Source organism: Lithobates pipiens, unplaced genomic scaffold, assembly GCF_037356315.1.
Source record: "Lithobates pipiens isolate NorthernLeopardFrog02 unplaced genomic scaffold, aLitPip1_a1.2 Scaffold_19, whole genome shotgun sequence".
NCBI lineage: Eukaryota > Metazoa > Chordata > Amphibia > Anura > Ranidae > Lithobates > Lithobates pipiens.
The window spans coordinates 433,606,491-433,625,286 of NW_027507764.1; the positions used below are offsets into that span (position 1 = coordinate 433,606,491).

Here is an 18,796-nt window from a genome sequence, read left to right on the forward strand (position 1 = left end):
AAGTACCTGTACATCGGGGCTTTCTTCCGGGTCCGCTCTCTCACGCATGCGTGCGCACCCAGAAACCCGAGCTGTCATTCACTGCAGCAAAAGCCAAGCAGTGGGTCTTAGCCAATGATTTATGGCCGGGACCCACTGATCGGCTGAGCGAATGACAGAAGAGAGCAACAACACAGAGCTCTCTACAGACGGCAGCAACGTGCCGCTTTTTTTTCTCCCTGCAAAGTAGGGAATAAAAATCAGAACATTACTTAATAAAAATCAGCACATTGTACATACAGTAACCATTGTCAGGCACACAGTTAACCTTTTGATCTAATGTTAACCCCTTTCCCAGTCAGTGTCATTAGTACAGTGACAGTGTATATTATTAGCACTGATCACTGTATTAGTGTCACTGGTGGTGTCAGCATCAGTTTGGCTGCTTTCACACCGAGGCGTTTTTTAGGTGTGTTAGCGCTAGAAATAGCCTCTAATGCCTGAAAACCTCCTCCCTATTCATTCCAGTGTGACTTTTCACACTGGGGCGGTGCGCTTGCGGGACATTCTGAAAAGTCCTGCAAGCAGCATCTTTGGGGCAGTTTGGGAGCTCTGCATACACTGCTTCCAAAACTCCCTGCCCATTGAAATGAATGGGCAGCGCTGCCAAAGCTCTGCGACATGGGCGCTTTTAACCCTTTCTTTGGCCGGCAGTGGGCTAAAATTAGCGACGCTTTACCGCTAACGCGGAGCGACTACAGTGTGAAAGTAATCTAAGTGTCAGATTGACCGTGCACTAAGGGAGTCCCACTATAAGTTGCTGATCGCCACCATTACTAGTATAAATAAATAAATATAAACTCTAGTATATATCCCATAGATTGTAGACGCTATAGTTTTCATACAAACCAATCAATATACACTTTTTTTTATTTTTTTACCAAAAATATGTAGCAGGATGTGTTTTGGCCAAAATATAAGAAGAAATTAAATTTTTTTATTTTTTTATTGGATATGTTTTATAGCAGAAAGTAAAATATATATATATTTTTTGCTTTTTTTAATATTTTCAGTCTTTTTTCGTTTATATAATAAAAAATAAATAATGCAGTGGTGATCTAGTACCACCAAAAGAAAGCTCTATTTGTGTGAAAAAAAAATATATAAATTTTGTTTGGGGACAGTGTTGCATGACTGCGAAATCGGCAGTTAAAATAACACCGTGCCATATAGCAAAAAATGGCCTGGTCATGAAGGGGGATAAATCTTCCCGGAGGTCTAGTGGTTTAGTGTATCTAGATCCAAAATCTTTTTTTTCTTTTTTTCTGGATAGAGTAGGAAGAGTTTTAACCCCTGCTAGGTTATTATTATTTGTGCACCACTGGGGAGATTTCCCTTCACTTCCTGTCCTAGAGATGCAACAGAAGGTTAAAAGTAAATCTCTAAATGTGATTGGGGTTCTTCTCTTAGATAGTTCACCCAGTAAAGGAGTCAGTACGATTGATAGTATACAGTGTCATCATTTGTAGGAGCTGGTTGTAGACATACCAGTGATGTAACTAGAAGGTGGAGGTGGAGGCGGGTGTGGTGGTATAGGTGGTGGCTGATGGACAGCAGCAGGAACAGCAGGTGGAGGAAGAGTGAGTTTTGTCAAATCAGCGGTTTCTGGAACGTTGGCGGCATCACCCTCTACTGCCCCAATTCCAGGCACCAGAGGAGGTTTTCACTCTAGAGGCCACAAAGAAGAAGAAGCGTGTGTAATTACGTGCAAATGTTCGGTTGGCGCGAGTGCGTCCACGTGTTCGTATTGGCGTGCGTCCGTTCGTACCAGGACTCGCACGCCTCTGATGGGGACACCGTGCATGATCCTTGGGACGAAGGTGAACTGCTGCTACACGGGGACGGATCTTCACATGGTGAGTTCTCTGACACCAGGAAAGGTACATCAGAATGCGGATGCCCTTTCTCGGGTCTATTGTCACTTGGCTCAGGGTGTCCAGACCCCTGGCTTGGAACAGGGTATTTCAAGGGTTTAATTGAAGAGGGCAGTTACTTCCCCTTCAGACCTGCTTATTGCCAGCTGGGCTGAAAATGTTAGAGGGGAGCTGTTTGAGTAGGAGAGAAAGAGAGACACAGCAGCATGCTGTGTGAAAGGATCCTTTGCTGTATTGCGTACCTGCTGGGGTGAGCAAAACCATATCAGAGACTGTAGCTCTGGCTAGAGCCATGTACTTTATCTATATATCAGCCTGTTGGTTAAAGAGATTGAACTTTTCCTACATCTGCACCTATGTTACAAGACAAGCCTGTCGTTTCTTCTGTTTATTTTGCTGAATAAAGCCATTTTTACTTTACTGAACTATTTGAGCCGGCTTTTTACCCCTCCGATCGCCTACAAATGATTTATATCTATATCTATATATATATATAGATATATATCTATATATATATATAGATATATATATATATATATATATATATATAGATATATATGGCCTAAGTCTAGATGAATCACCCACACTTAAAGGGGCAGCTACACATTTTTTGTTTTCTTTTTCATACACATTATTTGAAGTGTATTGGGATAGGCTCTAGTGCATCTAATAAATTGTTTTTGATATATAACCAAATGTAATGTACTTCGGCTTCTTTCATTGTCTTTGTGTATTAGTTATACAGGCTTATCAGTGCCTCAACAGAGACAGAAAACCATTATCTCTTCTTTATTTCTACAGATATTTCTCAATTAAGACAGACACAACCATTGCCGCCACCCACATCACCACCACCCAAAGTGCCAGTCCTGTGCGCACAAAATAACTGTTTGAATGATGGAATCTGTGTTCTGGAAAACCAGCAGCCGGCATGCAGGTAAAAATGTCTTGCCTCAGTGCAGGAGTGTCAAACTCAATTTCATTGTGGGCCACATTGCATCAGCATTATAATTGCCCTTAACCACTTGAGACCCGCGCTATAGCCGAATGACGGCTACAGCGCGGATCTCCTTTGCCGGGACGACGTCTATTAACGTCGTCCCGTGCACGAGCAGCCTGCGCGGCGCGCTCTGTGATCGGCGAGTCTTTGAGACTCACCTGATCACTGATCCGAGCAAAGGGTCGATCCCGACCCCTTATCACGTGATCAGCTGTCAGCCAATGACAGCTGATCATGTGATACAACGGAGCCGGTAATCGGCTATTATTCCTCCTCGCGCTGATAGCGCGAGGAGAAAAAAAAGAGCCGATCACCGGCGGCCGTGATCAGGACATTAGTCCTGATCACGGCCAGCCCTGCCAGTGCCCACCTGCCAGTGCCACATAAATAAAAAATGTGTCCCCCCTTGTCAGTGCCACCCAGCAGTGCCCACAATGTGCCTCAACAAAGGTGCTGCACCCCAGTGCCACATATCTGTGCCCATCAGTGTCATCTACCAGTGCCCAGCAGTGCCGCCCATCAGTGCCCAGCAGTGCCACCTATCATTGCCCATCAGTCCCATCTATCAGTGGTACCTATCAGTGCCCCTTAGTGCCACCCTTCCATGCCACCCATCTGTGCCATCTTATCTGTGCCCATCTTTGCCCATCAGTGCCGCCTTAACTATGCCTATCAGTGCCCACCAGTGCAGCCTATCAGTGCCGCCTCATCAGCGCACTTCAATGAAGGGGAAAAATGACCTGTTTGCAAAATTTTATAACAAACTATAAAACATGATTTTTTTTTTTTTGCATCTTTTTTTGTTTAGCAAAAAATAAAACTCCCAGCTGTAATTAAATACCACCAAAAGAAAGCTCTATTTGTGGGAAAAAAATGATAAAAATTTAATTTGGGTACAGTGTTGTATGACCGCGCAATTGTCATTCAAACTGCATCAGCGCTGAAAGCTGAAAATTGGTCTGAGCATGAGGGGGGTTTAAGTGCCCAGTAAGCAAGTGGTTAAAGGGCTAGTTGTATACGCAAGACTATATGCATTTATCCAGTGCTTTATGTCTTGGAGAATAGCACACTCCCCACCCCCCCCCCCCCCCCGGGCAAACCACATCAAATGGTGGGTGTGGCCAAATTGCATTGACAGTGGGAGGATCTTAAAGGGGTGATAAATACCAGGAACACAGGGCAGGCAGCGAGCTGTGAGAGCCACCAAGAGGTAAGCTGCACTTGTAAACCCAGAAGGCTTCGGGGAACAGAGGGCAGATAGGGTGACCATTTACAGCCAGGTGACTTCAAGTAATTGTAGCACCCTCTAGTGTAGAGTGCTAGGCTGTACATAGATTTCTTTTTGTAATATAGGTAAATTTAGGCTTGGCTACTCTTACCTCCCCCACTATCAAGCGGTCGGAAATGACCTGGATCTCAGTGTGTACTTGCTGGATCTCAGCACGGTGTGTCTCCTCCACTCTCTTAATGAGAGCCTCTATATCGGCTTTCGTTGGTAGAGCCTGGATTAAGCTCTTCAGATCCTCCGCTTCCGATCGTATACTACGAGGGGTGACTTCCTCGCATTCCTCTTTGCCGATCCCGGCCTCGGTTGGGCTTTTCGTCTCCCCCCTATTCGTCCGCGCACTCGCCTCCGCTTCCGATCGTTTAGTGCGAGGGGTAGCTCCTTCGTTTTCCTCCCTGCCATTCCCAGCCTCGATTGAGCTTTTCATCTCCCCCCTGTTTGTCCGAGCGCTCACCACCTCGGGGGGCTTAGCTACGTCCGTAGTCTCCGCGATATGCCCGGCAGCTGACATCCGCCTCGGGGAGAAATACTGCTGTATAGCGGGTTGTGGGGCACTGCACCCTGCAGCTCTACGCGAGGTTTTCGTTTCTCTCTGTCTAGGCGCGCTCATTCCGGGATCCTCAGGTGCAAATCACCTATGACTGGCGGTTCAGCTAGGAGCACAGACTCTGCACGCCCTCACTCAGCCATGCTCAGACCACACCCCCCTAAGCAACAGATTTGAAGGAAAAATGGAGAGAGTGGAAAGGGAGAGCAAAGAGCAGGGTGAGACGTTGGTGAAGATGCAGCTTCAGATCGAGGAACTTGAAGATCGTAGTCGTCGCTGCAACTTGAGGCTCCGAGGAGTCCCAGAAGTCGCTGAGCAGGAGGACTTGCAGGAGAAGGTAATGAGCATTTTTCACATGATTTTAGAGGGTAATGTCCCGCCTAACATGGATTTGGACAGAGTACACAGGGCGCTAGGGCCTAAATCAGCAGACCCGCAAAGGCCCAGGGACATAATTTGCCGCCTCCATAGATACGCGCATAAGGAGACTTTGCTGAGGAAGGCATGGTTGGCTGGCAATATTGAGATAGAGGGATCAGTAGTGAAGCTCCTACCTGACTTATCCCGGGCCACACTACAGCGCAGAGCACAGTTGCGTGCTGTCTTGGACTGTGTACGGCGGGAGGGACATGCATACAGATGGAAATACCCTCTTGCTGTGGTAATAAGAAAAGGAACATCTACATGCACACTGAGACTATACAGCGATCTTCCAAAATTATTTGCCTTTATAGGTGTGGAGCCGTTTATGGTGCCGAACTGGAGACTCCCACTCTCTCAGCTACAGAGAAAAAAACCAGAAAGCACAGGAGGGAAAGAGAGGGAGTGGGAAAGATGAGAAAGACATATTACAGCACAATGAGACTTGTGTTAGAAATTAAGCTAAATTAACTCATATCCCTGAACCTATCCTTTTTTTTTGTTTCTTTTGTGCGCCTGTTGGGGCTTTTTCCCTTCTCTGTTTCCTTTTTTTCGTAGCCTCATCCCATAGGTTTTCAACTTGTCTAATTAATTCCCTCCATGATGATTTAAGAAGTATGGGAGGAGAGAGATATGCTCTTAATATCTTTTTTTGGATTAGGATGAATGGAGATAATGAGGGATGAGGTGGGGGCAGCGGGTGGGTGGGGGGGGGGGGTCGGGGGGGGGATACAGGTGGAGAGTCTAAGATAAATACACAAATAAGATTAGGTAATTATAATAAAGGGGGGGGGGTTCAGGTCCCTGGGGGGGATTCACATGACCGAGGTTCCTAGAAGAGGTGGTCACTTAGGAGAGTAATATAATTTACTATTATAATTTACTAGGGATAAAGAGGGGGAAAATGGGATGATAGGGGTTGCAGTGGTTTCTTCTTTTTTTTTTTAGAAGTGTTGGGAGGAGGGGGGGATTTAATATAATATATAATATTTTTTTTTTCTTTGGTTTTTTCTTGTTTTTTGGGGGGGGGAGGGAGTAATGGATGTGGAGGGTCAGTAAATATATATGGGAATGATGGTGCACAGGGGATGGTTTAGACTTGTGAGGGTTGAGAGGGTGGGATAAGGAGGGATATTGAGCTGGGGGGGAGAGTATATAGAATTAGGACACAAGAAACTGTTGGTTTCTTTTTTTTTTTTTTTGGTCAATCACTAATCACCAATATTAGTAACTTTTAATATCACCACTAACAAAATAAAGCACATAGCTAGGGACCTGGGGGAAACGGAGGGTTTACGGATTGGGACCAGACCCCCCTACCTGAACTTAAGGATGAATAAAATAACTTTATAAGATGTGGCCTCCGGCCCCCCCCCCCTCTCTTTCTCCCTTTCTCCTTCTCCCCACCTTGCCTCCCCTCCCCCCTTTGAGGAGGAAAGGGAGAGAGGGAAAGGAAAAAGGGGAGGAAAAAGGGAAGGGAAAAGGGAAAGAAAAAAAAAAGAAAAGAAAAAATATATTTTTTTTTTTTTTTGGGATGAGGAGTGTAAGGTATTATATTGTATTGTTGCTTTATTGTATTATGGTACGTTTTTTTTTTTTTTTTTTTTTGGAACAAGGTCAATACACAATATGGCTCTTGGAGGAAGGAAGAGAGAAACGGAGAGGAGACATGGAAAATAGGAAAGGGGGGGGATTGATATAAATTATATATACAGGAGAGGCTTAAGCTTTGGATAAATATAGAGATGGGTACATGTATGAATTTACAAACACAGGTGCAGCTGTGAATGTGTGTCTCCATACATGTATATGCAAGGGTATAGGTGTATATATGTAAAAGTATATACGTAGATGTGAATGGACAGACATAATTAACTTTGCCTCTACTATGGCTTCTGTCTCCTTTTTTTTTTTTTTTTTTTTTTTAACCCCCCCTCTCTTAAAAGAGCCATGTTGGAGTAGACACAATCTATGTGGAGAAGTAACAGGTGACAGTAGAAAACATGATATTATAAAAGACTGGCGGAGGTCACGGGGGAAGCTCGCCCAGGAGCAGCCAGGCACAACCACAAAACCCCATTAGGTAAACACTCATAATCCGGAGGGTCCGGAAATTGAGTGGGTAAAAGCAGTAGAGCTTTGAGATTCGTGGGGAGACCGTTGGTAAACGGCCAACCCAGGGATTGGTAGTGGGGGAGGGAGGGAGGGAGTAGCAGATTGGACGGGAGGGAGGGGGTAGGGTTAGAGGGGGTTCTCCCCCCCCCCCCTTTTTTTTTTTTTTTGTTTGCACCTTTACTTGTCTCTGCCTCTTTCCCCAAGGAGATATGGAAACTTTAAAAATAATGTCCCTGAATGTAAAGGGACTGAACGTCCCGGAAAAAAGACGAATGTTACTTCATGATTTAAAGAGATTGAAGATAGATGTAGCGTTTATTCAAGAAACACATTTCAGAGAAAATAATTTCTCTCTGCTGAGGTCTACGGGGTATCCAACGGTTTACCATGCGCTTAACCCGATTTCCAAAACTAAGGGAGTCACCATTTTGATATCAAAAACAGTAGCATGGAATCATAGGGATTCTATGATAGATGCAAAGGGAAGGTATCTGTTTGTAAAGGGGACTATAGGAAGGGTAGGAGTTACATTAGCAACATATTATGCCCCCAATATACAACAAGACCTCTTTTTTAAAGAGATACTTGACAAACTTATGGAATTCGAAGAAGGACAGTTGATTATGGGGGGAGACCTTAATACCCCATTAATCCCCAGTGAAGACACCTCATCAGGGACATCGTCAGTGACACCTAAAATAAGAAAGAGGATAGCCCAGGCAATAACAGAAACAAAACTGGTAGATATATGGCGATTATTACACCCCAAGGAAAGAGATTACTCTTTTTTCTCCAATCCGCATAGAGTGTATTCACGGATAGATATGTTTTTTATTCCGCATAAACAATTATCCTCAGTTAAGGAAGCCACTATTGGTCTAATTACCTGGTCAGATCATGCCCCAATTTTTTTAAAATATAATTTAACGGGGAAAAAACATTTAACCTCTAGGATGTGGAAACTCAATGAGAGCCTCCTTCAGGATCCTTTAGTCCTGGAGGATGTCAGAAAGGAGATAAAATTCTTCTTTCAGGAGAACGAAGGCCCAGAAAGTTCCTTGGGAACAATCTGGGAAACGCACAAGGCAGTAATCAGAGGAGTATTGATTAAGCACGGAGCAAGGATTAAGAAGGAAAGAGAAACTAAGTTAACAGAATTATTAGTAAAAATGCAACATCTAGAAGCCCAACATAAACATGCCCAGAACTTAGAAGTTGAACAAGAATTAATAAGCACACGTAGGCAAGTTACAGATCTGCTACAGTACAGAGCTAAAATGGCAATTCAGATAGGACGTAAGTGTAGCTATGAATCCGGCAATAAATGCGGAAAACAACTAGCGAGAGCATTACGGGAAATACAATCCAAGACATACATACCTATAATTAGAAAAAAAGGTGGGGAGGAAGAACGAGTGCCAGAACAGATTGCTGGTGTGTTTGGCGATTTCTACTCCTCATTGTATAATCTGAATTTGAGGGCATCAGATCAAGCTAAGATAAATGAATACATAAGATCAAGCGAAATGCCGACTCTGACAAGTACTGCACAAGAGGAGATGGAATCCCCAATCACACTAGAAGAAGTACAAAACACGATAAAACAGATAAAAAGTGGGAAAGCACCTGGTCCAGATGGACTAACAGCCCAATATTATAAGACGCTTATGCCGGAATTATGTCCATATATGGTTAAACTGTTTAATGAAATAGGAGACATATCGACTTTCCACTCAGATACACTTAAAGCTACAATCACAGTGATACAGAAAGAAGGTAAAGACCCGAAACAATGTGGAAGCTATAGGCCAATATCTTTACTGAACGCAGATTTGAAAATATTTAGCAAATTATTAGCCTTGAGGATACAACAGTATTTGCCCTCTTTGATTCATCAAGACCAAGTGGGATTTGTCCCAACAAGAGAATCAAGGGACAATACTATTAAGGCCTTAAACCTAATACATACAGTCATCTCTACCGATACCCCCTGTATATTTCTGGGAACAGATGCAGAAAAGGCTTTTGATCGGGTGGGGTGGGGGTTCATGTTCTCGGTACTCCGACATATAAAGCTAGGAGGGAAAATGATGGGCTGGATAACAAGCTTGTATGAAAAACCTACAGCTCAAGTAAAAGTAAATGGAGTGGTATCTACATCTTTCCCAATAACAAATGGGACCAGACAGGGATGTCCACTGTCCTCTCTGTTATTTGCGTTGACCCTTGAACCACTTCTATGCAGAGTAAGGCTCAACAGGGATATCCAAGGAATAACCATAGGAGAAACCCATAATAAAGTCGCAGCATATGCAGATGATATGCTTTTTACAGTGACGAATCCGATAATCTCGCTCCCAAATCTATGTAAGGAAATCGAGACATATAGTACATTATCCCACTTTAAAATAAACTGCTCCAAGTCAGAAGCCTTAATGATAGCAGTCCCAGAGAAAATGACGAGACTAATAAAATTAAATTATAAATTTAATTGGACGAACTATGGCTTGAAATACTTGGGAATAACGATCGCAACAAACTTCAATAAGATATATGAATTAAATTTTGTATCAGTATTGAAGATGGTACGAGGATGCCTGGAGAGATGGCACAGGGGAATACATTCCTGGTTTGGAAGAAATAATATAATCAAGATGAATATTTTGCCAAAACTCCTGTACCTCCTCCAGGCAATCCCAATGTTAATACCAAGAAATTTCTTTAGAACTATACAAACATTATTTATGAAATTTATTTGGGCAGACAAACAACCAAGGATACGGAGGACATTATTAACATTACCAAAGCAATACGGGGGATTAGCAACACCAGACATATACAAATATTACCATGCAATACATCTAGGTAGATTACTAGACTGGTGTCGACATGGAGATCAGAAAATATGGGTAAAATTAGAGCAAGCACAATGTAGGGAGCTACTACATAGAGCACCTTGGTGCTACAGAAATTTGACCTCAGATACGAAGCTACACCCTACAATAGGACCCACATTACAGATATGCTACCATCTCTTAGCTAAGAATAAGATATCGACACAGAACTCCCCTCTAGTCCCTATATTGGGTAACCCCCGATTTATACCAGGCATACAGAAAGGACCTTTTGATAAGTTGATTAAAAAAGGAATATATCAAGCTTCGCATTTCGTGAAAAAAGGTAAATGGCCAACAATGCAGGAGATGATAGATAGAAAAGGCCCTTTTCAATTAGATTTCTGGCAGGCGGCACAATTAGGACATTTTCTAAAAACAGAGATAGTGCCAGAGTTACTAGAGCGAGACTATATGCCATTTGAGAAACTCTGTATGGAAAAGGAACCAATTACGCATGCAATCTCGAAAATGTACGCGTTACTGATTAAACCCGTAGAAAATTTTCAGGTACCCTTCTTTAGGAAGTGGGAAATAGACCTAGGAAGGACTTTTTCTGAGGAGCAGAAGAAAAATATGATACAATCAATTTTTAAAACAGCAACATGCACAAAACTACAGGAAACTAATTATAAAATGATCGCACAGTGGTATAGAACACCAGAAAAACTTCAAAAATATTTCCCTCATATATCAAATAAGTGTTGGAGGTGCCAGAAAGAAGTGGGAAATTTTTTACATATATTTTGGTCATGTCCAAAAATTAAGAAATACTGGAAAGAGGTACGAGAGATCGCTCAAAAATTCAGTGAAGTAGAAATACGGGAGGACCCAGCAGTATTCCTCCTGAACTTGTCAGAGACCTCAGGAAATATAGGTGGGAATTCCATCCTGTGTCACTTGGTAAATACAGCCAAGTCATGTATAACACTTAGGTGGAAACAAATACAACCCCCCAGTGTGAGCATGTGGTTGAAGAAAGTTGAGGAGGTGAACAGGATGGAAGACCTAATATGGACAGCCAGGAAAAGAAGGAAAACTTACTTGGAAATATGGACACCATGGAACCTCTATATCTCCTTGGAGGAGGGAAGGAGACAGATTGATGCGATTTAAGGGGGAGGAGGGGGAGATATAGGGGAAGGAGATGAGAACTCCCCCCCTTTTTTTTTTTTCTCGGGGGGGGGGGGGAGAAGAATAGGGGGGAAAATATCAGGGGGGGAAGATGAGAAATAAGAGGATAACAATATAACTCTGGCCTGATTGGGAACAGTACCAACCTAGGACCAGACATGGGGTATGTGGGACTGAGAGTGAAGTCTCTATGATATTGCCCCGATATATTATATAGATTACCATTAACCTAGCCTGCTCTCTCTTTGGATTTATACATTACATTATAAAGGGAATAAGAGGCTAAGGGAATAGAATGAATTGTTATGCTCTTTTTGTTTATTATGTATGAATATGGAAACACGATGTATGACTCTTAGATTGTTTATGTAAAATTCTATTCTTGTTTACTTGAGGAAAAAATAAAATGGAAAGGGAAAAAAATAAATAAATAAAGAAATTGAAAAAAAAAAATTTAGGCTTGGCTGGGAGCCAAGTCTGTGTTTAATCTGGGCCGGGGTGAGTGATCTAGGGAGGCTGGAGGACTCATAAGGCAACACCTCTGGTGCCTCCCCTTGCTTGCTGGAGCCTTGGTGAGGCTTCCGGAGGAATGGAAGGAAGGCTGGGAGGAGCTGCCTGGAATGTTAAGGAGGGCCCTGGCTGGTCCTCAGCAAGTGGGCTGATAGGGGGTGGGCCCCTCTTGAATACTCAGTCAGGCCAGCAGGGGCAGTGCAGAGTTTGGGTGGAAGCTGCAGATAGTGTTGAGGAGGCTGTCAGTGGCCCTTGAGGGTAGCCACCCCCTAGTCTGTCCTGTCCAGAGGCACGGGAGCAAGAATGAGGACAACAGGAGCCAGCTAGCACATCTGATGCCGCGTACACACGATCAAACAATCGGGTGGAAAAGTCCGGCAAACTCAAGTCCGCCGGACAATCCCCCCGTGTGTAGCCTCCGGCATACTTTTTTGACCCGAAAGTACGGCGGACTTAGAAAGTAGTTTTGCACTCCAATCTTCCCGCCGGACTCGCATTTCGGCGGACAATCCGGCCGTGTGTATGCCAGTCCGCCGTAGTTTTGAAATTAACTGACTTTTCCCGCCCGGAGAAAAGTCCGCTCATTTGAGCGGGTCTCCAGGTAGGCGGGGCCCGCGAAGGAGACGTCGCTGGCCCCGCCACCTGGTATGGACTTAAAGGGGAACCCCAACGCCAAAAAAAATCGGCGTGGGGGTCCCCCCAGGTCCACATCAGACCCTTGTCCTAGCACGCTACCCGGCCAGCCAGGAAAGGGGGGGCGAGCGAGCGCCCCCCCCCCCCTCCTGAGCCGTACCAGGCCGCGTGCCCTCAACATGGGGGGGGGTGCCCCCGAAGTCGGAAGAAGAGGCCGGTGGCGAGGAAGAAAGCCGGGCTCCTCCGCTAGTAAAAGAGCTAGAAGAAGATAGCGGAGGAGTCCGGCGAGAAGACCCCCCGAAGACGGAAGACCCCGGAGCTGTGCAATAAACTATTTTATCTTATGAATAAATAAATAAAGTCGCGCTATGGAAAAAACAAATCTCCTAAGTGATAGAAATATGTGAAATAAATTGAAAATAAAAATATACTGGGTTAGAGCTGCCTGTGCCTGAAGCCCTCACTTCCTTATTGGGGAGGAGAGGGAAATGAAAATGTGAAATAAAAAGGTTATGGCGCTAAACCCTATTAGTGATGAGGTGAGTTAACTTATCAAATCCTAGTGTTTGATTTTTTATATAAAAAGAGAAAGAAAAAGAAAAGAGCTGTTGGTGATACCGTGAAAAAAATATATATATCCTAAAGCAATTTTATCCAAAACAAATTGTGTGTGATTAATGTGGAGTCAGCATTCATGTTCCATTATAATAAAAACAAAAAATGAGTATTAAATTATCATATACGTATCAGCCTGCTAAAAACATGTAAACCTTCATTAAATGTGCAAATTAGTGGAAATAATGTTAATATTCAACAGTATGTTAGTGTAAAACAGATTGTGCAAACATGTGCAAAAAAATGTACAAAAAAGCAACTAAAGGTCAGAACAACCAAGGATCAGAAATAATTTAACCATAAAATCGCATGAAGTCGCTAAATGTGCGAATAGACAATATTTTCAACCAATAATCGCATGAAGACGCATCTGTGTCCAATATAAGTCCAAAATTAATATTTGGCTTGGTAGTGCTGCCTCTTCAGACTATTTTTGTAATTGTTACAAAAAGTCAATGGGGGGTATTTGATTTATTCGTGCAAATAGTGCGGGCTTTCAATTAGAGAACTTCATCCCCGGTGCGCCACTCTGTGCTATAGTATGTGAATGCTCTCACCAGAGTTAATGCCCCTGTGGGGCTGGATGGACCTTCACAATGTAAGCCACTGTGTCGCTCTCTGGCTGCTGCTGGTGCACTGGGTGAAGCTTCGTTGTTCCGTCCGTATGGTATCCAACTTCCCAAACAATCAGAATTGGGGAAAAATGTATCTTCTTGAACTAGGCGATAGTTTCCCTCTCCACTGGTTCCACTTCACACTTCTGTGTGTGAGCAAGTCCCATGAGTCTAGCGAGCAGCAGGAATGTGATGTGTGCAGCAGCTCACTGCAACCTGTCCCTGCTGCAGGGGAGACATCCGGCTACACAAAGCAGTCTGACTGACACACCCGCTAACAAAACATTACTGAATGGCTGAACTAAGACACTTCGGATTGATCCTCCAGTCACTGCCCCCTTACCATTTAAAACAGGGGGGGGGCCGGGATCTGGGGGTCCCCTTGTTAAAGGGGGCTTCCAGATTCTGATAAGCCCCCCGCCCGCAGACCCTCACAACCAACGGCCAGGGTTGTGAGGATGAGGCCCTTGTCCTTATCAACATGGGGACAAGGTGCTTTGAGGGGTCACAGACCCCCAAAGCATCCTCCCAATGTTGAGGGTATGTGGCCTGGTATGGTTCAGGAGGGAGGGGGGGCCGCTCTCTCGTCCCCCCCTCTTTTCCTGCGGCCTGCCAGGTTGCGTGCTCGGATAAAGGGTCTGGTATGGATATTTAGGGGGACCCCCACGTCAATTTTTTTTTTAAATTTGATGCGGGGTTCCCCTTAATATCCATATCAGACCTGAAGGGTCTGGTATGGATATTTGGGGGGACCCCCACGTCAATTTTTTTTTTAAATTTGACACGGGGTTCCCCTTAATATCCATGTCAGACCTGAAGGGCCTTTTGATTGAATTTAGGGGAACCCCCACGCTTTTTTTTTTTTTTTTTTTAATCAATGAATGAATGAATTGTCGGCTAATACAGAGAACACTCATTGAGTGTTCTCTGTATTACGGAGACCCGACAATTTAGCCGCAAGTGATTTTAAAAGACTTTTTTTCCTGCACAAATGACACTTTGTGCAGCGACAGTTCTAAGCACCAGAAACATGCGCCCCTTCACAGGCAGACTATAGATACCCCCCCCCCAGCTACGAAATTTAAAGGAATATTACACTTTTATTGTTTCACTTTAATCATTATTAAAATCACTGCTCCTGAAAAAACGGCCGTTTTTAAAACTTTTTTTTGCATTGATCCATGTCTCCTGGGGCAGGACCCAGGTCCCCAAACACTTTTTAGGACAGTAACTTTCATATTACCCTTTAAAATGAGCACTTTAGATTGTGAACGTTCGAGTCCCATAGACTTTAATAGGGTTCTAAAGTTCACACGAAGTTTAGGTCTGTTCGCAGGTTCTGGTGCGAACCGAACAGGGGGGTGTTCGGCTCATCCCTAGTGGCGCATGTATCACAAGGCATGGTGCTGTGTGTATTGGGGTGCATAGGGCAGCATATATTATTTATGATACTGAAAGAACTATAAACGGCTCACTGTGATGTAATATTTCATTACAGCTTTATTTGCTTAATGTTACAGTACACTATACACTCTGGAGTGGCATTGACACTTTTGGATTATTTGGAAACAATTCTCCTTTAAATCCTAGTTCCACCTTAAACTATTTCACGTGCCCCTTGCAAAATATTTAAACCTTGTTTGCATTACTTTCTATACTGAATATGCATATCTGGGTATATCACAGATTAATAAATACACTTTTTACAGGTGTAAAACATCTGGAGACCGGTGGTATGTGGGAAACAGATGTGAAAAGGAGATCCGGAACAAAGGCACCGTGTGGACCATGTCTTCCTTATGTGCACTACTCTCTCTTTTTATGCTTACTCTTGTGAATGTAGTATGACATCCAATCAATGTGGCTGTTATATTAAAATAAATAACATTTAAAGTGAAATTCCAAACACAAATGTTTGCTTGTTTGTTTTTGTTTTCTATAGAATAGAGTTACCACCTCTATCAGATTTTTACTGCTGACTGTGCCACCTTTGGAGAAATGCCCCCTCATTTCCTGTTTTGTCACTGGGACAGGAAATGGAGATACATCTGTCCAACAAAGCCACTAATAAATCATAAAAAACACTTGTTTTTTTGGAAAGTGCTATAGGATTGGAACCTCTGTGTCACTAGAACAGGAATCTCCAAACTATGGCCCTCCAGCTGTTGCAGAACTACACATCTCATGAGGCATTGTAAAACTCTGACAATCACAAACGTGGCTAGGCATGATGGCAATTGAAGTTCCTGAACAACTGGAGGGCCATAGTTTGGAGACCCCTGCACTAGAAGATGGTGAGAGGGGAGATATCTTTAACAACCATACAGACAACAATAAATCACGACAGAGGTTCTTCTTCTAACCCACTTTGCCCTCAACTGAAAAAAAAAAAAGGATTTTGGCTGAAGTCTATGCTTTAATAAATACTACATTACCATGGTTCATTATTTCAGTAAATCGGTAAATTTGATTGCATTTGTAATATACTTTGTTCATTTCACTTTTTTTTAGTCCAGCAAAATCCACAAACCTGATGCATAAGGACTGACTATTAAAATATCTTCCTGGTAGCCTGGACTAAAGGCCATCTCCATATATTTTTCTTTTGATAACAATAGTCCAGTTTTGAGAGAGTTATTAGTGTGACCTTTTTAGGCATGATCATTGGTCTATAAATTTTTATATATTTTTGTAATAAAATATTTTGTTTTTAAATTTTTACATTGTACACAGTTGAAGGTAAATCTAAAGGAAATTGAAAAAGAAAACTGTATAATGTATGGACAACTTGAATCGGTAGTAGTAAACCGTAGTAAACCGCATCCAAAACACATCCGTTTTCAGGCAAGTATTCCCAAGAAAAGGATTTTCCTTGTAAGCCCTCCAGCATCATTCCGTCACCGTTGAAGGCGTTTCCATCTTCACCCAGTCCTCTTTCCAGGTTCACAGGCTTCAGCTATCTGATTGGCCATGCCAGTAATGATGTCACTCCCGCACATGCGGATGGGAGTCGCTATTTATGGTACAACACTGAAGGGACAGCATGGGTATGCCGTTCCTTCAGCGTGCATTTGCAGGTGACGTCTCTGGCTGCATCTAAAGTAAATATCTCCTAAAGGTGTAGGAGATATTTACTGTACCTGTAGGTAAGCCTTATTATAGGGCAGAGACTTTGGTTTGTACACAGTGGAATGTGATATTCTTTTACTTGTGGCAAAGGTTTGCTTTATTACACAGAAGGAATTTCATATATTTTGTATGGTTCACTATATGTTCATAATTATTCACTTAATCTGGTGGTAGACTGTTTAATATTAGTAGGTTAATATTAGCACAATTATTAATTTAAAACATTTTATTTTTGCGTAGCAGTTCACATATATATATAATTGCAGCTATATTATTTAGTTATCTTTTTAATATTTATTTCTCACATATTGTAATATTTATTCACATCAGCGCTTTAGTATATTTTTACACATTAATTTCATCAACACACCTACAAGGGAACAAAAACACTAACAGTAAACAGTCACAAAGTCAAGCAAATTTTTACAGTACAGCAACATAAATGCAAGTACTTTTGGACCTGAACCCCACCAGGCATCTCAAACAGAATATCGCACTTGTAAAAAAGAGAACCAGAACCTTTGGAAGAGTATGTCTGATAATAAATTTGGCAGTACCTCCAGAGGCGGCTCTCTAATTATGCAAAGTAGGCGGTGGCCTAAGGCCTCGCCCTCCTAGGGTCCTCGCTCCTGCCTACTTTGCCTAAAGAGCCTCCTCTAGCTATCATCATACATCAGTCCCAGGTGCCTCCTCGTTCAGAGCAGAGGCGGCTCTCTAATTAGGCAAAGTAGGCGGTGGCCTAAGGCCTCGCCCACCTAGGGGCCTCGCTCCCGCCTACTTTGCCTAAAGAGCCGCCTTTAGCTATCATCAAACATCAGTCCCAGGTGCCTCCTTGTTCAGAGCAGAGGCGGCTCTCTAATTAGGCAAAGTAGGCGGTGGCCTAAGGCCTCGCCCTCCTAGGGGCCTCGCTCCCGCCTACTTTGCCTAAAGAGCCGCCTCTCGCTATCATCATACATCAGTCCCAGGTGCCTCCTCGTTCAGAGTACAGTCAGCCCGCCTCCTCTCTTCTCTGTAACACCCCGCCCCACTCCTGTCAAGAAAACTTCACTGGAAGTGGAACTGCAGTGCAGGTGTCCTTCCAGTCAGAACACCAGCAGACACATAGAAACCTTCAACTGGCCTGCCCCAACATCAAATCCTGTCCGTCCTTTCTTGTGCAAGGGCAGGGCACAGCTAGCATCTCAGCACAGGATCACCGAGTCTACCCTCCTTCCAGGGCGGGGCTTCCCTGATGGAGACGGAGCCAATTCAGCCTGTGTGTGCACTGTGCAGCCGATGGACTGAACTATGAGGGGACAGAGCCTTGCTATATGTGAGGTATATGTGACTAGGGGGTGCATGTCACTATGTCACTGGGGGGGTGGTACATGTGACTGGAGGGGGGGTGGTACAGTGGTGTCAGTGTGCTCTGTCTCAGAACTGGTGTCAATGTGCTTTGCCTCAGCGATGGTGTCAGTGTGCTCTCAGCATTCGTGTCAGTGTGCTCAGCGCTGGAGTCAGTGTGCTCTCAGAGTTGGTGTCAGTGTGCTCTCAGCGTTCGTGTCAGTGTGCTCAGCGCTGGTGTCAGTGTGCTCTCAGAGTTGGTGTCAGTGTGCTCTCAGCGTTGGTGTCAGTGTGCTCTCAGCGTTGGTGTCAGTGTGCTCAGCGTTGGTGTCAGTGTGCTCTCAGCGTTGGTGTCAGTGTGCTCTTAGCGTTGGTGTCAGTGTGCTCTCAGCGTTGGTGTCAGTGTGCTCTATCTCAGTACTGGTGTCAGTGTGCTCTGTCAGCCCTGGTGTCAGTGTACTCTATCTCAGCCCTGGTGTCAGTGTGCTCTGTCTCAGTGTTGGTGTCAGTGTGCTCTCAGTGCTGGTGTCAGTGTGCTCAGCGCTGGTGTCAGTGTGCTCTATCTCAGCGCTGGTGTCAGTGTGCTCTATCTCAGCGCTGGTGTCAGTGTGCTCTATCTCAGACCTGGTGTCGGTGTGCTCTCATCGCTGGTGTCAGTGTACTC

The 18,796-nt window shown here is 43.9% G+C and overlaps 1 long non-coding RNA gene across 1 annotated transcript; it reads left to right on the forward strand.

Moving 5' to 3' along the window:
* Positions 1-1,699: 1,699 nt before the first annotated feature.
* LOC143998344 (uncharacterized) lies at positions 1,700-15,536 on the forward strand. The gene is made up of 3 exons (XR_013277867.1): positions 1,700-1,895; positions 2,715-2,850; positions 15,390-15,536. It is a non-coding gene; the product is annotated as an uncharacterized LOC143998344 (long non-coding RNA).
* The last annotated feature ends 3,260 nt before the right edge of the window (positions 15,537-18,796 follow it).